Source organism: Antennarius striatus, chromosome 14 (assembly GCF_040054535.1).
Source record: "Antennarius striatus isolate MH-2024 chromosome 14, ASM4005453v1, whole genome shotgun sequence".
NCBI classification, from domain to species: domain Eukaryota; kingdom Metazoa; phylum Chordata; class Actinopteri; order Lophiiformes; family Antennariidae; genus Antennarius; species Antennarius striatus.
This window is the reverse complement of record NC_090789.1, coordinates 14627700-14643475: the sequence shown is the minus strand read 5'-3', so window position 1 is coordinate 14643475 and position 15776 is coordinate 14627700. Positions and strand designations below refer to the sequence as shown.

Sequence of the window (15776 nt, the reverse complement as noted above, 5' to 3'; positions counted from 1 at the left end):
AACCATATGAAATATAGGAACATGAGCAAAAAATATGTGAATTAGATCAACCACTGACTGAACACAAGTTCTTCATTCAACACAGAACATAAGACACCATTGGCACACCATAGGTTTGTAAAAGTGTCTAAATAAATCATAGCTCTGAAATAGTTAAAATCAATTCTTATCCTTGCTTGACACATTATTCTTAAAATAGCTTCTGCACTGTAGTCAGATTAACCTTCAACCTTTTACTTTCTGCTAAGATAAATTCCAACCTTTGCTTGGCCCAGAAGAAAACCTTTTGCGATTCTTCCTATATTTCAAACCTATAATGTATACCTGTTTGTCGAAAATATGACTGAATGAGAGAAAGATACTCTCCCAAAAACGGAAAAGATTGTTGAGTCTCTGACAGTCTAGAAACCAGTGAAAGCAGAATGCGAGAGCAGAATGCACAATTCTTCGATATATTTGGATTCATATTTGTAACAAAAGTGTAGACGGTCACAGCGCCGTGTAAAATTTTCCATTGGAGATCCCCAACTTGTTTTGTTAATGGTGGCTTGTAGAAAGACTCCTAAGAAGGGCTCACACCTGCCGCCAGACCAAGGTGAGACCTCCAAGGTGTGTCCAACGATTCTTAAGTTTATCATTATTTAAAATATTTACCATCAATTTATACAACGTAGCCGCAAGAGGACACAAGCCAGTGTCTTATTGTACTGGTCCCAAGCCCAGATAAATACAGAGGGTTGGAAGGAAGGGCATCCGACGTAAAACGTTTTCCAAATCAAACATGAGAATCAAATCTATGATTGGTCAAGGCCCGGGTTAACACTATCAAGGAATATCACCACAATGCTGTTCATCCAGGAGGCTGACTTTATGCTGCAGTATCCCGACCTTCTCTCCCACCACTTAACTCACCTCTTCCACCGAGCAGCTGACTGCCGGGGAGAGAGAGAGAGAGAGAGAGAGAGAGAGAGAGAGGAGAGAGAGAGAGAGCGAGAGAGAGAGAGAGAGAGAGAGAGAGAGAGAGAGAGAGAGAGAGAGAGAGAGAGAGAGAGAGAGAGAGAGAGAGAGAGAGAGAGAGAGAGAGAGAGAGAGAGAGAGAGAGAGAGAGAGAGAGAGAGAGAGAGAGAGAGAGAGAGAGAGAGAGAGAGAGAGAGAGAGAGAGAGAGAGAGAGAGAGAGAGAGAGAGAGAGAGAGAGGTGACTGAGACTGTCCTCCACAGGTGAAAGCAGCACTGGAGCAGAACAGTTTGCTGTAGTGTTAAATGAGAACACAATGTATTTCCAAATGGTTTTATATTGTAGAGTCAAAAGCATGAAGGAAAATAAATATTCTATCTCCAACGTGACAGGAAGGCTTTATAGATAAAATAACTATGTAGGACAGTCTACTACTGTGAGAGTAACACTGACTTCTTTGGCCAAAATACTTGAATGTAATGTGCAAGCAACAATATTTAGTTTTAACTACAATGATATCTTCCTGAAATGAAAATGAAGAGGGAGAAAATTTGCAGAAAATGATGACTAATTCTCAAAGCTTTCCCCACAAAGCACACCCCACAAATAAACGTGTCACCTGTTTTCACCGCCTACTTGACAATGACTAATCACACAGTGAGAGATATCTGCCATGCTGCTGGATGGCAGCGTTGCTCCTGTAGCCAACAAAGTCAATTGGGAGGGAAGGACCGGAGTGCCACAGGAAGCATTAAAATATCAGGCATGACCCTTGGAAAGCCAAAGAATGAAGACCTGGAACTGAAGTGTTTGTGTGAAGACAGTTGAATAACTTTGCAGTAGAGGTAAAAGTGGCCCATCTATCTTTACTGCAATTGATTAAGCAGCGTAATCCTGAATGGCTGTTAATATAATACAATTAAAGATGGTAACCGTACAGAACACGTAGTCTGGGCATATAGTATCTAACGTGTACAACTGTAAATAAGTAGGAATAGGAGGAGGTTAAAGAAAGACAGAGTAGCCTTTGGACAGAAAAACAGTCATCAGGACAAAGAAACAAAAAGTGCAAAACAGACAGACAGATGGAAGCAAAGGAGGAGAGAAGGACCTTGAGACATGGCGAAATAAAAAGAAGCCTGGATGAAACAAAGTAAAAAACACTGAAGCATCTAAAGCATTAGAAGAGACGTGGGAGACATCCAAAGCATAAGATGAGAGTAGACTCAGTACACAACTGAACATTTGTTTAGTTACTATGAGCTTTGAATGGTTGTAGAAAAAATACACGCATAAAGAGAAGCAAAGAAAAATAGCTTTCAGTGTTGTCACAGCAAACCTGCCCATCTAGTTGTCTATGTCCTTTAAAATAAATACTGATAGTTTACAAGTGCTATTTGACCCTCGTTTTCAGGAGAGTAAGTTATATCAATTATATTGGACGGAATTTAGATACACTGGACATGAGCCAGAGCTATAACGAAGGTCTGTTACATATCCTTCTGTTAACAACTCCAGCTTCCCTGTTTCTCCCACTATAAGGGTGATTCTGGAGAAAGCTGACTGAAATACAGAAAGCACTGCTAATCTTTTTTTTCTTTTTCTCAAGAACCCACTGCAAGAACCAATTGCTGCCAGAAATGAGGTGATTGTAGAAAACCACAGAATGTTTAATTGCTAATCTGAGGAGAAGGAGAAGTAAATTGCAGCAGCCAGAAGCTTATGTATGAAGAGGCACAAATGAACCAGGTTAAATATTTAAATTCCTGTGAAGTCAAAAATGTACAGTGTATATTTTTTGGTAGTGTGAAGAGAGTTTTTTTTTTAATCATTTACTCAGTTTTCATTGTTCCGCATGAGCAATGACAAATACCAAAACCTTGTGGTGAGATGAAGAAAACAGTGTCACTACAAACGAAGCTCATTTGAACTCATTCATTAGTGGTTGTAATTTATTTTCCTCTCCTTGTAAACATAGCAATATTGAAAAGGTACACATGTAATACCCAACCGTGAAGATGTTTTGTCAAAACATTAAAAATGTTTTAATAAATCTACCTCAAAAACAAAAAACCACAAATAGAAATTCTCCCTTAAACACTAGATAGGTAATTTTTTCCCAGAAAACTTCAATAAATATGTGAATGAATATGGTGCTTTGAAGAAGTCTGAACAAATAGCATAGTGCAATTTGCACTGGTTATTACAAGAACAGTGTATTTGAATTATGACTTATTTATTCAACTATTCATTTATATGTATCAAGGAGAGAATGTACATAAAACACGAGTGTACCTGTATGTGAGTGGGATCCACGAGGATGAAAGCTAATAATATACAGTATGTTTGAATGTCTCTTTAAATGAATCATCTGTCTCCGAAAGGGAAACTCAAAATCATCCTGGCCTCCTCTAGGTGGAAACAGAAGCAGAGACAACGATGTGCTAGCCTCTCACTGTTAAATAAAAGGATTTCACTCTTCATTACTAGTGGAATGAGTTTGTCTTCATGGATCAGCGGCTGCAAGGCAAGCAGGTAGCGTGCAAACTGCCTCACACTGGCCTCTGAAAACAAAGTAACCAGAACCGAAGAACTTCATCCTACACAGCTCAAAGCCATCATTGGCAAGCTAATGGTGACTCAGTTAGGGGAGTTGATGGACAAATAAATGTTACAACCTTCGCCTCTTTATGTCCTTGTTAAAGACTTCAGCTGTGTGATTGATGAGTGAACACAAGCCTGGATTTGTAGGAGGGGAAGAGATGGGAGCAACAATGCCGAACAAACCAGGAACAATGGAAGAGGGTGTCGTTAGAAGGGAGGAGGGGAGAGGAGATGTGGGGAGCCATTATACAGTCTTGACAGAGATGTGCTGATATTTCATGGTGTAGCAGCTCGGCATTAACGCTGGTGTCTGCCTGAACACCAAGGGTACAGATGATATTTGACATGATTGAAGACAAAATTGAAGACCGACTGACACGTTCAGATGCTTTGAGTCTTCCACGCAATGAAACACACTTTCAAATCCTTCCTTTAACTTTTAAGAATTTAGTCTAAGCTGCAAGGTAGTTTGAGTTCTCGTTTATGCCTTAAAGTGTGCAGACAATTTTCAGGTCTTCTTCATAACGTGACATCATGGCTTCGTGTGAGACTAACATGTCAAAAGGAACTGCTTGTTTGGCTTCAAGGTCAACACCAAAGTGTGTCTGCACTTCGGATTTCCCCCAGCCCTTGTTTCTACTAACACTCCAGCTGCAATGTAATGCAATGCTGCAATGTTTCCTCTCTCTCTCTCTCTCTCTCTTTCTTTCTTTCTTTCTTTCTTTCTTTCTTTCTTTCCTCCTGAAACTTCCCCTCATCCCTCCCCGGGGTCTGCAGCGTCTTCACAGGTAATTGCTGTCACCGCCTACAGATCTCAATCAAGGTGTGGATGTGATTGAGTCAAAAGGAAGCCTGGCTTTTTAAGCATCATTTATAGCACTGCACCACGAGTATCAATTGCAAGCACTTGAAAGATTATGCACAAGTTGTGTGTACTTAAGTGAAGTCATTAACACATACACAAAATAGTGTGCACTCTGCTTCAACCCACAATTACAGACGCAGACACTTCAGGCAATTTGGAGGCATTTGCTATAAACTGATGTGTTTACACCATCAAAACAGTGCTACATATGCAGTAGAGAAGAAGAGGGGAAATAGCGCTGTTTGTCACATCTCAAGCATAAAGAGTGCTGACTTGAGTAAACCGTCTAATAAATGTGACACTGATGGATCTCCTCTACGGAACAAGGGATGGCTTTGGTTTGCCTTACATGACAGATCAGCTAAGAGAAACAAGATTGGAAGGCTTTGGACAAGCACAGGATTTATGTTTCTTCAGGTCTAAAGTACATCACCTGAGATTCACTGTGAATAAATACATCAAGAACAAAACTGTTTCGTTCATACCATTAACCCTGAATGAATGATGCTTTGTGAGAACCCACTGTTCTGTATCCCTCTGGACCATCTACAACCACATGACCAAAAATCAAAAGTCTAGTGCAGTCTATATACTGTTATGTGACAGACCATTCCTGGTTCCAGAAGACTACTGAAGTTTGAACCAGATTCATTTTTGGCCCCGACCACATCCGTTCACAAAGTTTTGAGGAAATGAGGTCGGTATTTTTAGATTACTTTCAGAACATGTTGACAGATAATCTGACAATGTAAAGAAAGAACCAAAAACAACTGCTGAGTCGGTCTCGTTTTCCTGAATCTCAACCAAACAAACGGGTCCTTTCCTGACCCATGTCTGGTTCTTTTCCTGTGTTAGTAGAAATCTGACCAATAGATTTTGTTTCATGTGACTGAAAAACAAACCCACCAATGGAGGCGCTAACAACATAACCTGTTTCACAGGTTTTATTTGGTTTCTCCCCATTTTGGTTTTGTTTCTCCTCATTTTAAAAATACTGTTGCCTTATAAAGTACTTATTCGTCTATTTCCATTCCTCTTGGCCTTGTAACAAAATACATTTCAGCATCAACAAATGTTGCCTGTTTACACATCCAGGAGATTTATTTTTCTAGCTGTTTTCAGTTTCCATCAACTCCTGAGGGCAATATCTGACTCTTTAGCGGCTAATCGCTCCACTATGTTCACCAGCTATCAGTAATTATGTCTGACTCCTGTCTGGTGCTGAGCAGGTAGCTTACAGTGGCTTTTAATCGTTTCTTCACTGAAAACAACTGCCTGCTGGGGCTGAAAATCACACTGATGAGTGATGAGACTGAGCCAAAACAGTAGAATTGTGAGCTGGAACAAACTGAAAGAATCAGAACACCGAGGTAATAATTCTCTGTTTACTCACCATGATCCTTTATTCCTTCGCTTTGTCTTTCAAATATCATTTGTGATGTCATCATTGTCTTACGTTAGCTACCATATATCTCTGCTCTGTTTGGAGATAATATTGTTAATACAGCTTTTAATAATCAGAAGCTGATGACCACATTGCCTTGACAGCAAAGCCTTGGAACCTGAACTGTAACCCACTGAGACTTATTCCACTTATGTCTTCATGCATAGCCATAAACATTTAGATTCTGCTATTGACCTCAGGAGAGAAAGACTCAGCGTTGCTGCCATGTAAGAGTCGCATACGCTTTCAGCCTAAGCACTTTAATTCCCCAGGAGGTGGTGAGCTGATGTTGTACGACATGGACATGTCGCACACTCTCTGAGGAATAAGTCTATAAAAAATGATATGCCACTATGATAAATAACGATAAAAATATGCACATACACTTGACTTGAAATGACAACAATCTAGTTTCCATGGAGCAAACGATGACAAATTTTAGCAATTTCTGTTCCAGTGGTGCAGACATTCACATCACATGGGGCCGTTTTTTTTTTTTTTTTTTTTTACAGAATGTAATTTTCTGCAGTGTACAATATTCAGGTATCCTGGAGTTCCAGTAATTATGCAGAAAGAATTCTGAAATTTGTGCAAGTGAGTAATTTGTGTCAGTCATTTGTGACTGTGGTGTAGCGCATGCCTGCCTCCTTCACTATTTTCTATCAGGCAGTGTGCTGTCAAGCGGTGTTATATGGCGTGAACCATTCGATCAGTCACAGGGAATAGAGTGTGTGTCTGCAGTATGGCGGCTGGCCACCGCCACTCTCCCAGGAGCCAGTTCACTTTAATTGAAGCTGCACTGAAACACAAGCCCAGACAGTACAGTAAGTCACACAACACTATTATCCCAGCATCTATGTCTGCCACAGAAATGGAATTAGATTGACAGTCAGTGGTGGGACAAGCACACACAAATAGATGTACACATACACAAAAGTTTAAAATAAAGAATAGCACCTCATGAAGGCATTGTCATCGAGAGGCTGTGGCTCTTTATCTACCAAGAAATTTCATGTTGGTTCTCCTTATATTGTCCAGAACTGGTGAAGGATAGACAGACTAAGCTGGTGTGGAAGAATGAGAGGAGGGGAATGAGGAGAATAAAAAGAGGAGTGAGTGAAGAAAATGGGAGAAGCGAAAAAGAGGAAAAACTGTTTGAAAGAGATGGAGAAAAGTGTATGAACAGAAAATGAATAGTTATCCATCCTGGTAGTTATCATTCTCACTTTAAGGTTGATAAGTACATCATTATTTAAGTCTGTTAACGATGGAAGCATCTTCTTGTTTTTTGTTGAAGTGTTTGTGTTGACAGATTAGAGCAGCCGTATCTCTTGTGTTAGCAGAGCGGCTCGAGTGAAGATGAAGATCATCATCATGGTTTCTCATCAAAAACAGACCCAAGATCAATTGGTCTGATGGTCATATCGACTTCACACTCACAGTTCACGGTGGTTTCAGTTGCTTTATCTGCGGCGTATACCACATATGTGGAAAAATCACACGGAAAAATAATGTTGCTTTGCGCCGAACAGAATTTACTGTAATTGGCTTTAAAATGACAAGTAATAAAACTTTCTTGCCACATTTTTTATTTCTCATACTGCTGACATTTTCTAACTGGCTGTCCAAGATCAACACGTGATATGTCTCTTCTGTCTGTCATGTGATTCATTCATTCATTCATTCATTTTCCTTAACTGCTTCATGAAATTACATTTTTTGGATTCCGTCCAATTGCATGTTGCGGAAGTCTCGCTCTGCACTGGGTTTTATGATGGGCAATTTTAATTATTTTCTGAAAGCACGAATGATTAATCAAGAACGAATGTTGACTTGTTGGCTGCTCCTGATAATAGTTGTATCCTTTGATTTTAAGAAGAAAAAGTCGATGAAAGAAGGGTTCTGATAAACGGTAATGTTTCCTGTCTTTGAGGTAACTTCAGTGACATCAGTAATATCTACAGCACTTCAGAGGTCTAACAGCTTTTGGCTCATAACAGACCTGATGCTCCTGATCTGCACACTACCATACGCATCACAAAGATGCACTGAATTATTAAGAGGCCTCCAAACTCTCAATCGTTACCTTTTTTCTAGACCGTGATCTTAGTTCCTGCACACAAAGGTCACCTGGTATTAACCAGCTAAGTAGTAACGTGACATGTTTCATATTCCTCCTGCATATTTAAAATCCCGCATCATTAGCCGATACATTCCCACTATTAAAGTCTGCATAATGAGCAGCATGCACTGTTTAGTATGCAGTAAACATCTGCTCAGCCCCAAGTCATGTTTCAGTCTTTGTTGCCGTCAGCAGGTTTTCCAGTGGATAGTGTAGGAGTTCGGTTGGGCCCAAAAAGGGGCTATTTGTATTCCCCTAATCCTCAAGTACAGTGCTACAAAGGGTAATGGGGGTTAACAGGAGTTTCCCTTAAAGACACGCTGAGCTCCCAGCTTTCAGCAACCCCCCGAGTACGCCCTCTTCCATCAACCCACTCACCCAAGACAGCTTGGGCTCTCTGATGGGGTTATAGAGGTTAGACTGCAGGATGAGGCGAGAGTGAAGATGATGAGGATGATGGTGAGTGAAGATGCAACATTGGTGAAGGGGTACATGTGATTGAGGTAAATCACACTATTGTGTATCACTGCATGTGTACGTGTGTGTGTGGTGCTTTTTGTAAAGACGCTTGAGGGTTCACACACACACACACACACACACACACACACACACACACACACACACACACACACACACACACACACATACTCACTTATACTACCTTACCGGGTCTCACTCATCTTTGCTACTTTGTGGGGTCCACCCTTTCCACTGGTGCTACAACTTTGTAAAAAATCAGGCAAGCTGGAAAAAAAATCTATTTCACAAATATCACTTGAGTTTAACATATTTCCAAACTTTTGTCTCCAAGTAAGTTTTTTGCTACATTGTGAGGCCCAATTTCTAGCATTTACTACCTTAGACGCCCTTTTTTACACACCTGCACACACATTTCTAGCTTTTATATCGTAGCGTGGTACAAGACATGTGACAAAGACATGAATGCTTTACATTAACCCAACTTTATCAACAAACAAGAAAAAACTTAAATAAATATGGCCTCATCACAACAAAATGCAAAATAAAAAACAGGCAGTGACAAAAACATACAAAACCTTACTGCCTTGCTCTCCACTGGGTTTTTTTTCCAAAAAGGCCTTCTTTTGAGCTTAGATCACCATAACTTTATAAAAGAAAAAACAAGTGGGCTTCATTTCAAAAATATAAAATCAAAAACAGGCAGTGAAAAACATAAAACAAAAACTTTCTACCCTGAGGCCTTCTTTTAGCCTTAGTTCAATTAAAAAAAAAAAAAACTTAAAGAAAGATAACTTTATAAAAGAAAAAACTGAAAATAAAGTGGGCCACATCTCCATCCATCCATTTTCTGCCACTGTGTCCACCGTGGCGGGTCACAGGGTGCTGAAGCCTATCCCATGCTGGCGTAGGGCGTGAGGCGGGGGACACTGCGGCTGTTGGAGTGGGAGGCTGCTTGTTTATCACCTATGAATTCAGATCAAAACAATCATTTGCAAGCTGGTAAAGATAAAATCTGCTATTTTTAGATATTTCTGTCTTAAAAGCACTAGTTCAAGTGAAAGCAGCTTCTGAAATGACATGTGAACTCAAAAATAACAGCATTGTTCAGTCTATACTAGAGGAACAAGGAAATAAAACAACAAATGAAAGAGTAACATGGGTTACATTCAACATAGCCATGTCAAACCTCTAATACTTAATAAAGTGCTATTTTATGACAGTAATGACTTGACTTGGTTGTTGACAGGTGTTGCCAATTGTTTATAAAGTAATATATTATAAGTTACAGACGGAAGGGCCCCACAAGGATAAGACTAGAAACGGAGTGTGTAAAGGTTAACTGGCTGCAACAAAAGAGAAAACTGTGTCCAGGATTTCAAGACCCCACAAGGACAAGACCAGGGACACATGAGTGTGTAAATGCATAGAGGTGAATGTAGACAGAACTAGAAATATGACTAAGGTCAAGTCTGTTACTTCAAATAGGACACAAATCCAGGCAGTAACCATTAGTGAAACACAAGCAGCACTAGCCCTTCTTATTCTGGTTAATGTACAAGTTAAAATAACTGGGAATGATGGCTTCAGCATTGCTACTTTACCTGTATGCTGTCACAGGCGCTGATGTAATCAGTCTGAGATTGTAGATCCAAGGGTACCATCTCTGGTGCGGATGTTGGAATGGGAGGCTGCTTGTTTATCACCTGTGAATTCAGATCAAAACAATCGTTTGCAAGCTGGTAAACATAAAACCTGCTATTTGTAGATATTTCTGTCTTAAAAGCACTAGTTCAAGTGAAAGCAGCTTCTGAAATGACATGTAAACTCAAAAATAACAGCATTGTTCAGTCTATACCAGAGGAACAAGGAAATAAAACAACAAATGAAGGAGTAACATGGGTTACATTCAACATAGCCATGTCAAACCTCTAATACTTAATAAAGTGCTATTTTATGACAGTAATGACTTGACTTGGTTGTTGACAGGTGTTGCCAATTGTTTATAAAGTAATATATTATAAGTTACAGACGGAAGGGCCCCACAAGGATAAGACTAGAAACGGAGTGTGTAAAGTTAACTGGCTGCAACAAAAGAGAAAACTGTGTGTCCAGGATTTCAAGACCCCACAAGGACAAGACCAGGGACACATGAGTGTGTAAATGCATAGAGGTGAATGTAGACAGAACTAGAAATATGACTAAGGTCAAGTCTGTTACTTCAAATAGGACACAAATCCAGGCAGTAACCATTAGTGAAACACAAGCAGCACTAGCCCTTCTTATTCTGGTTAATGTACAAGTTAAAATAACTGAGAATGATGGCTTCTGCATTGCTACTTTACCTGTTTGTTGTCACAGGCGCTGATGTAATCAGTCTGAGATTGTAGATCTAAGGTTACCATCTCAGGTGCGGATGTTGGAATGGGAGGCTGCTTGTTTATCACCTGTGAATTCAGATCAAAACAATCGTTTGCAAGCTGGTAAACATAAAACCTGCTATTTGTAGATATGTCTGTCTTAAAAGCACTAGTTCAAGTGAAAGCAGCTTCTGAAATGACATGTAAACTCAAAAATAACAGCATTGTTCAGTCTATACCTGAGGAACAAGGAAATAAAACAACAAATGAAGGAGTAACATGGGTTACATTCAACATAGCCATGTCAAACCTCTAATACTTAATAAAGTGCTATTTTATGACAGTAATGACTTCACTTGGTTGTTGACAGGTGTTGCCAATTGTTTATAAAGTAATATATTATAAGTTACAGACGGAAGGGCCCCACAAGGATAAGACTAGAAACGGAGTGTGTAAAGTTAACTGGCTGCAACAAAAGAGAAAACTGTGTGTCCAGGATTTCAAGACCCCACAAGGACAAGACCAGGGACACATGAGTGTGTAAATGCATAGAGGTGAATGTAGACAGAACTAGAAATATGACTAAGGTCAAGTCTGTTACTTCAAATAGGACACAAATCCAGGCAGTAACCATTAGTGAAACACAAGCAGCACTAGCCCTTCTTATTCTGGTTAATGTACAAGTTAAAATAACTGGGAATGATGGCTTCTGCATTGCTACTTTACCTGTTTGTTGTCACAGGCGCTGATGTAATCAGTCTGAGATTGTAGATCCAAGGGTACCAATTTCAGGTGCGGCTGGTGGAATGGGAGGCTGCTTGTTTATCACCTGTGAATTCAGATCAAAACAATCGTTTGCAAGCTGGTAAAGATAAAACCTGCTATTTGTAGATATTTCTGTGTTAAAAGCACTAGTTCGAGTGAAAGCAGCTTCTGAAATGACATGTGAACTCAAAAATAACAGCATTGTTCAGTCTATGCTAGAGGAACAAGGAAATAAAACAACAAATGAAAGAGTAACATGGGTTACATTCAACATAGCCATGTCAAACCTCTAATACTTAATAAAGTGCTATTTTATGACAGTAATGACTTGACTTGGTTGTTGACAGGTGTTGCCAATTGTTTATAAAGTAATATATTATAAGTTACAGACGGAAGGGCCCCACAAGGATAAGACTAGAAACGGAGTGTGTAAAGGTTAACTGGCTGCAACAAGAGAAAACTGTGTGACCAGGATTTCAAGACCCCACAAGGACAAGACCAGGGACACATGAGTGTGTAAATGCATAGAAGTGAATGTAGACAGAACTAGAAATATGACTAAGGTCAAGTCTGTTACTTCAAATAGGACACAAATCCAGGCAGTAACCATTAGTGAAACACAAGCAGCACTAGCCCTTCTTATTCTGGTTAATGTACAAGTTAAAATAACTGGGAATGATGGCTTCAGCATTGCTACTTTACCTGTATGCTGTCACAGGCGCTGATGTAATCAGTCTGAGATTGTAGATCCAAGGGTACCATCTCTGGTGCGGATGTTGGAATGGGAGGCTGCTTGTTTATCACCTGTGAATTCAGATCAAAACAATCGTTTGCAAGCTGGTAAACATAAAACCTGCTATTTGTAGATATTTCTGTCTTAAAAGCACTAGTTCAAGTGAAAGCAGCTTCTGAAATGACATGTAAACTCAAAAATAACAGCATTGTTCAGTCTATACTAGTGGAACAAGGAAATAAAACAACAAATGAAGGAGTAACATGGGTTACATTCAACATAGCCATGTCAAACCTCTAATACTTAATAAAGTGCTATTTTATGACAGTAATGACTTCACTTGGTTGTTGACAGGTGTTGCCAATTGTTTATAAAGTAATATATTATAAGTTACAGACGGAAGGGCCCCACAAGGATAAGACTAGAAACGGAGTGTGTAAAGGTTAACTGGCTGCAACAAAAGAGAAAACTGTGTCCAGGATTTCAAGACCCCACAAGGACAAGACCAGGGACACATGAGTGTGTAAATGCATAGAGGTGAATGTAGACAGAACTAGAAATATGACTAAGGTCAAGTCTGTTACTTCAAATAGGACACAAATCCAGGCAGTAACCATTAGTGAAACACAAGCAGCACTAGCCCTTCTTATTCTGGTTAATGTACAAGTTAAAATAACTGGGAATGATGGCTTCAGCATTGCTACTTTACCTGTATGCTGTCACAGGCGCTGATGTAATCAGTCTGAGATTGTAGATCCAAGGGTACCAATTTCAGGTGCGGCTGGTGGAATGGGAGGCTGCTTGTTTATCACCTGTGAATTCAGATCAAAACAATCGTTTGCAAGCTGGTAAAGATAAAACCTGCTATTTGTAGATAAATAAAGTAATATATTATAAGTTACAGACGGAAGGGCCCCACAAGGATAAGACTAGAAACGGAGTGTGTAAAGTTAACTGGCTGCAACAAAAGAGAAAACTGTGTGTCCAGGATTTCAAGACCCCACAAGGACAAGACCAGGGACACATGAGTGTGTAAATGCATAGAGGTGAATGTAGACAGAACTAGAAATATGACTGTAAGGTAAAGAACTTAATTATTTTACATTGAATAATTAGCAGTTGAAATGAAGTTTGTTCCCAAAGATATGTTTTTGCTATGCATCCTAAATATCAACTTTATAACAGTGTATTGTGCACCCAAATAATGCCCTGTACCTTTATTGGCGTCAATATGTCATTCAATAAATGCTGGTTTGTCCCTCGCAGACAGAATGTATGATTTTGCATCATCTGCAGGCCCTAATCCTGGTTCTCCTTGTTGACATTAGGCCTCTGTGAAAATATTGTTAAATTGTTTCAAATGTATCCAACAACACAAACAACATCCTTCCAAACTAATAACTGATTTCAAAGACATATTCATAATCATAGTTCATAATCATCTGGAATAGTCATGTTGATGTATACTTGGAAGTTGCACAAATTTTAAGGTACTGTGATAGAGCCAGCCTGTCCTTACCACAATTTTTTCCAATCTCCTACATTCATTACTATTAGTTTAGTGTATTCTAATTCATTTGAACATTTTTTATATCAACATGACCTTGTATTACAACGCGTACACTACAACATCCAATTTAAGTCCTAATTATTTCAGTAGGTTGCTCCACATGGTCAGCACCTCACCAAACATTTGTTTGCTCCACATGGCACACCCTGAACATTTGATGCTGCTAGGCCAGTTATGTATTACATTTTTTTCAGTTTGTCCCAATTTTTATTATGTTACAGGTATACCAAAGTATACCTGGCCCTCATCAAAAGAACTTTACAGGCACTGTCCTTTATAATGGTTAAATATTTGTTTTGTCAAGGTGCAGACACAGGGAGACACAAATGTAAACACATTCCAGCTTCAATAGATCAATATTCAGAACTGGATTCACTCAACCCATAACCAGATATAGTACATTCCCTGATAAACATTTCTACTTATCCCCCAAAAGAGAAGGCAATACATGTTCTTGTTGATTGCTCATATCCATTTTGTCAAGCAAAGATCAATATACTTTTATAGGAATTTCCACCTCAATGCTTCTCACAAGCAAAATGCCACATCATCTACAAATTCTATTGTTGTCACCAGAGCATCTGTATTCACCCAAAACCACAATTTAAAGCAAAATGAATATTTTATTTTTTTCCAAAACTGCACTGTAACTCAAAGTACAGTTAGAGAAAAGTCAGCTATATATATAATCAAATGATGTCATTCAAAAAGCATTCGTAAGTTGAGAAGTGCTCCTTTGGGGTAAAAACATGCATGTAGAAGGGTTGCTGAATCAACCATTCTGAAATCACCACAAACTCAAATTTACATTTCTGCAGTTTGTATGATGGGCTGTATCACACACAAATGGACAGTATCCAAACACCCTGAATGCATCACTAACATTGCATACGGCCTCAAGTCAGTAAATTAAATTACTACAATCACTTTCTGCATATCTCCAAGAAACTACAGATGTATCCAGTAGGATCAGTCACCTGAACATCAGCCTCAGACTCTGGATGAGTGTGAGCTACGTTGACACGCCTTCCAAAACGAGCGTTACATGCATGCTAGCATATACGTGCACGGCACGTGCACGCAGGTTAAATATATAAAAATAGCATTAATATTTGTATTATTCTGGCTATCAGTCAAAAATAATGTGTAATTACACACATATACGACCAAATACCACACACAAAAACTTTTAAAACGTGATTTACGCACACGGGTACATACACTCATCGCGCACAAAAACTAGCATCAGTACTGGTTATTATTCTTGCTGTCAAAAACCGTGCAGTGACGCATCGCCTGTCTGACAACTTTCTGTTAAAGCCATGTTAGATTCGTGACGTATTAACACACTTACCTCGGATTTCACCACAGGAATGTGCTTTCAGCCACAACAGAAACAGAACTTCCGTGTCCGCTGCTCTTCATCCAACTTCTCTCCGTGACTCTAATGAGATGCGGACGTCTGAGGAGTTGACTGGCAGCGCCGGCAGTCGCGCGCGTCTGAGCGTCACGTGCCTGTCACGTGTCAGCGGACTGGCTCCCTGCAGCCACACTGATCACGTGACAGCGGACTGGCTCCCTGCAGCCACACTGATCACGTGACAGCGGACTGGCTCCCTGCAGCCACACTGATCACGTGACAGCGGACTGGCTCCCTGCAGCCACACTGATCACGTGACAGCGGACTGGCTCCCTGCAGCCACACTGACGCCTTGAATACATGAAGGAGTTCAGGAGGGAAACCAGGTCTGGTAGCCCAACAGCTACATGACCTCTGAATGTATGCTCACAAGTTAAACGCGGTCTTGTGGTCTGTGTAATATTGTAAATTCTGTGATTGTATGACAGCAGATAGTAGATAATTTCTGCCCAGGATTAAT

The 15776-nt window shown here is 39.8% G+C and overlaps 1 protein-coding gene across 6 annotated transcripts in view; it reads right to left on the bottom strand.

Moving 5' to 3' along the window:
• samd12 (sterile alpha motif domain containing 12) overlaps window positions 1–15776 on the bottom strand; it is a 132632-nt gene that overhangs the window by 27393 nt on the left and 89463 nt on the right. The window lies entirely within an intron of this gene.